Raw genomic sequence first — 6,000 nt, 5'->3', positions numbered from 1 at the left:
ATTTGTATCCACCTGTTTTTGCAAATGTTGCACATAATATGAAACTGAGATAATATATAATTAAAGTAGTCGAACTTTTTTGAATAGAGTAGTTCATTCAATTAAATGGCAATTGAGAGGCACACGAACTTTTTATGTTATTTAATTATAATATTGTGATTTTTGCTTGTTTAAATTTTACATTCATATAAACTTTCAAAATATCCTCATAATAGATAATGGGAATCACTTGATCAATTTCACTTCATCCTTAAAATTGATCAATTTCACTTCATCCTTAAAATAATCATTGTGGTAATCATTATTTATTTTAATCACGATATTAAATGTTTCTAGCTAGTCACAAAAAATTATGTAATTAAATTAGTTGTTAACATAAAGGAGTATTTTGTATTAAGCAAATAATAATTGTGGTTAACCTTTTATTGTTAGGTTTTTAATCTCTCAATTATTTAACTTATACCCTCAAGTGCATAAAGTAAACAATTTCTATGTTTTAGCTTTCCACGACATTATTGATTTGCCAATTTTTGTTTAGATTGATAACGAAACAATAAATCATGGTATCCGCCGAAACACTAAACCATAGTATCTGAAACTATGGTTAATTTATATAAATTTTGGCAACACATGGGAGTATTTTGTATTTAAAAACATGAATTGTGGGTAACCTTTCGTTATTTGTTTTTTACTCTAAATATCAGTATTTCATTTTATTATATTATTTAAATTAGTTTAATGCAGAGATAAACATTGAGGAAATCACTCAAAACTTAGGTTATACAATTGCATGTATACCAATTATACCCTCTAGTGTATATATTTCAAGCTCCAAATATTTCAAGCTGTAGAAACATAGACTTATTTTGTGATAAGGGGAAATAATTGTTAGTATTCTATAAGAATTTCTTTTTAACCGTCCACTATTTGTTTATAACCCTCCAATATAATGATGTATTTTAACCCTCCAACCTATGACTTTTGCACTTTCCTTCAGATGAAAAGCGTTTAGGTTAATTTCTTCGGAGTGATTGAAGCGACTTTATTGATTGATTTAAGTGCCACCTAAAGATATAATAAGTTTTTCTCGGACTTTTGCCTTTAATTTTTAATGGAAAAAAATACATTAAGCATGCACTTCGTGTTAGAACAAAATTTGGAGGAACGAACAAGAGGGACCGGATTTTTCTTCTAGGCACGTATCATAGCCGCTTTCCTAATAGTTTATTATCGACCCTCTACGAAACAACAGGGTTAACACGATATAACTATTGGGATACAAAGAAGAGACAATTGATTTTGGTTGTTTATCAAAATCAATCTACAAGAAGTTTGTGAACAAGTGTTTGTAAAACCAATTAAGAGAAATTACTATAAATAAATTCTCTCAAAAGAAGCAAGTTAAATGATAATCTCTTTTCTCATCCTTTCTCCCCATCATATATGTCATACAAACCCGTATTTATAGAGTTTATATGAAGAGTAGTTAACATCCAACGGATATGTCCGTTCACAAAGCAATACGCTCAAAACTGGCAAAAACCGTCAGTTTTGAACTCCGCCCGGTCAGACCGGGCAATTGAGCCCTACCGGGCGCGAGCAACACTTTTGTAAAACATGTAAAAACTGACAAACCCCCTTCGCCCTGACAAACCGGGCAAAGGAGCCCTACCGGGCGCGAGCAACATCTCAATGAAATTGAGATAATTGACAATTTTTACTCGTGCTCTCCCTACAGGGCAAGATTGCCCTGGCAGCCAGGGCGAAGCACAAATATGTCAATTTTGCCTTGTTTTGTCACTTTTATACATCTTGCTTTGTAATACCTCTAAGTATAATCATTATACTAATCCTCCTCAACACCTAGCATAATATAAACTTCATATATGAACTCATAAGCACATTTATCTATAAATGTTCCAACACTTCGTTCATTGGGGTAGAGACACATAAGTAATTATATCCTAAAACTTACCATGGAATTGGATAGTAAGAAAAATTAAATCAAATAGTACATAAATGATTAGATACTATAGGCGATGCAATTTTTCAAAATGATCAAAGGTATGAGATCATAGAAATAACTTCAATCAAATAACTTTTTTAAATTTGAGGTTTCTTAGTAACAAATAACAATAATGGTTAAATTATATCTTAAACCTTTTGATTTGACCACAAAACAACGATACAATCAATTATAATATATATGTTAATTTCTTTAATAGTTCACATGGTGAATATCCCGTATTATTGATTATTAATGCTAACACTTTGTTGCGTGATCAAATCTCCACCCATACTCTTATATGCACTTTTTCCACCCATATAAACTGGTAATGAAGAATAAGCTATAGTACGGAGTATTTGAAACTATGTATCTGTTACATATGAGTCGAATACAATTTCATGAATAACTCTTATAGTAACATGATTTTGAATAAGGAATATATGATTCACATATAATTTACAAAATTATATTTTATAGTAGAAAAATTTGTAAATTACCACCCAAAAAGGAGTTCTGTTTTGAAATTATCACCCATTAAAACTTTTATTTTAAATAACCACCCCTTAAATTAAAAAAGTTTTCATATTACCACTTTTTTTGGAATTCTGGTGGAATTTCCGTTTGAGGGCCCCACCTTATTAACTTCCCTCCTTTTTCTATCTTCCTTTCCCTCGACCTAACCTTCTAACTATTGTATTAAACTCAAAAAACAACTTCCCTCATCAATTCCTTCAATTAATTCATCCAAAAGCATCAATCTTTTCCTTCTTTCTTCCTTTAATTCTCTATCAAATCGCAACTACCCCTAAAGGGTTGAATTAAAACCCTAACTTTTTTTTCCTGCAAATTGAATGCTTTATTGTACTCGAATCATCATAAATCTAACAAAAAAGCCCAATTAATTTCAGACAGGTACCCTAATTGCAAAAAACCCCCAATTTAATTGCCTCAAGAACCCTAATTCCTAAATATAACCATTTACCCCAATTATTGTTGGCGAAAATCCCGAAATTAAGAAGTAGTGGATTCATACCTTATATGCGAATTGAGAGTCTGCACTTCAGTGGATAAATTCTTCAAACAATAACAACTGAAATTTGAGAAAATTTGGTTGAAATTGGGGCAAAAATCGTGAATTGAAGCTGGAGACTTTATAAACAAAGAAAATCGGGGAGGAAAACAGTCAAAAGAGTCAAAGTAGCCGTTATTAACCGTTGGGTGGGGCCCCAAACAGAAATTCCACTGGAATTCCAAAAAAGGTGGTAATACTGAGAACTTATTTAATTTAAGGGGTGGTAATTTCAAAACAGGTCCCTTTTTGGGTGGTAATTTATAAATTTTCCTTTATAGTAACACGATTTTGAATAAGGATATAAATTGTAAACAAATTATAGTACTTTTGACAATAAGTTATAATAGTTGTGTTTAACTGCCCTTCGTGATTTAATTTTAACTCTCTAGTAATTAATTCTAGCCCTCCAACATTTGATTTAAAATCATACAACACTTGATTGTAACTCTCAATATTTCTAATATGACAGTCCAACAAATGAAACCTCTTACAATTGAATGCCAAAGTTATTTTAATACTTCCTCCGTTGTAGTAATATTGCAACAATTAGAATTTCACACTATTCATCACGATTGTTTGACCACATATTTTGCGATCTCTTGGTTTTTGATGTGTTACTACTTCGAGAATTAATATTTTTTAACTGTTTGATTATTTATTCAAAATACACTCTAGGACATCGATTATTCAAAATGCACTCTTAGACATTGATTAATATTAAAATGCACTCTAGGTTATCGATTAATATATGTATTTTATTTTTGGTGAGGGTTTGACCGTGTTTTAAGTAACATATAGACCTGGCAGTCTTGATGACCCAGACCCGATGACCCGACCTGTGACCCCAAATTGACCCAAAAACATCGACCCGAATTGGACCTGAGACCCGAAATCGACCTGACATGACTCATACCTGACTCGAAAATGGAGTTAATCCGACACCCGAACTGACTAGACCCAAATTTTACGTGATCCGAAGTTGGCCGGATACCGGAATTGACCCAAGCTAAAATTGACCTGACCTAAAATCGACTCAAAATGTTTGACCTAAACAAACCAGATACATGAAATGTCCTGAACTAAAATTACCTTATAACTTAAATAAAAAAAATCTAGTGTAAAAAATTATTCAAATTGTTGAACTCCAATCGTACCCAAGCTCATAAACTGAATTGATAGTTTTATTACAATAATAACAACAAAATATGAAATTACAATTTGATCCACAAATAGAACAAACCGAACATGACCCGACCTGAATATGACCCGAATATACTTGACCCCAAAAATAGTATGAGCCAAACAAACCTAATCGACCCGAGCCGAAATTTGCCCGATACCCGAATTCGACATGATACTTGACCCGGGTCATACTCGAAACCCGAATTGACCCGACTCACCTGACCCAAAATTGACCCAACTCAAACCCGAACCGAACGACCCATTTGTAGGTCTAACATAATGTTTTATGTATATCTGAATCTATTAATTAATTTACAACATAATGATGATGCTATCTAGGTTAAATGATAAGGAAAGACTAAAGAATGATATCTTAAACCATATCTCATATTTGTGTCGAATTTAATTTCATTCAAAAAATTTCAAATTTCGTAGTAAACCAATCATCGAAAAAGGAAATAAATTCTAAACACACAAGATTATACTGATGATTTTAATTTTTTTAATGTTTGATTATGTGTAATAAGTGATATCAATAGCTGTGTGTACCTCAATGCTCTTTGATTTAAAACCTTAGTGACGTAAATTATGATTTATATATTTTGGCAAAAGGATGACATGGTGAAAAATCCCATAGTCTTGTTACAAATTATGTACTTAAGAAATTCATGTTGTATTTGGTCTCAAGTTCAAATATGTTTCCTCTAGTGATGTTGGCATACTTTTCCAATATTTTTTCTCTTTCCTTAATATAAATTTTCTTTTTTTCCAAAATAACCAACAATTTTCAAGTAATATACCTTATTATTTTACTTGTCATGTGTTTTAAATCCTTTATTTTGACAACATTGAAATAGACTTCAGTAACTAAAATTTTAAAACCATATCAACAATTTTTTAGAAAAGATGATGACTTTAATTATTGTATTTAGCACTGTCAAAACGGTTTGACAGTTCGGTTTCGGTTCGGTTTGAAATCGGTTCGGTATTTAATCGGGTCGGTTTGGAATCGGTTTAATTGTCTCACGGGTCGGTTTTGGTTCGGTTTAAATAGTTATCGGTTCGATTCGGTTTCGGTTTATTCTTAAGCGGTTTTAATTCGGTTCGGGTTGTAAACAGTCCGGGTAGTAAACGGTTCGGTGCAGACGGGTTGCGGTTTGTTAACGGTGCGGTGAAACGGTTTTTATCCCGGTTCAAACAGTTTCGGGTTGGAAACGGTTTCGGGTTAGAAACAGTTCGGTTCTTTTTTGGTTCAGTTTATAACTGGTTCGGTTCTTTTTCGGTTCAGTTTTTTACTGGTTCGGTTCTTTTTTGGTTCAGTTTATAACTGGTTCGGTTCTTCGATGGTTTAACCACTTTAACGTTATTCATATCGGTTCCATTTCAAGTTTACTAAATTACGGTTCGGGTCGGTTTTCGGTTTCAAAAAATAAATTGTTTATCGAGTTGTTTGGATTCGGGCAGTTAAATGGTTTTGGGTTGAAATTTGATAGTACTTGCTAACCTTTTGCGTTCACAAGTTTTATATAAAGTCGCGAATAATTTCATATTTAGGCATCATATTATAAACAAATTCTCATTGATTTTATAAATACATATTATGTTCTGTTTCAAGTTTAGTCATACTGATCTTACTAGTTATATTCCCGTCAAAAAAAAAAGTTTGTAAACGGTTCGATTTAATTATATTCCCGTCAAAAAAAAAAATCCATTTAATTATATAAAAAAGTTTGTAAAC

The sequence above is a fragment of the Chenopodium album genome, chromosome 22 (genome assembly GCF_948465745.1).
Source record: "Chenopodium album chromosome 22, dcCheAlbu1.1, whole genome shotgun sequence".
Lineage (NCBI taxonomy): Eukaryota > Viridiplantae > Streptophyta > Magnoliopsida > Caryophyllales > Amaranthaceae > Chenopodium > Chenopodium album.
Note: the sequence above shows the minus strand (reverse complement) of the source record.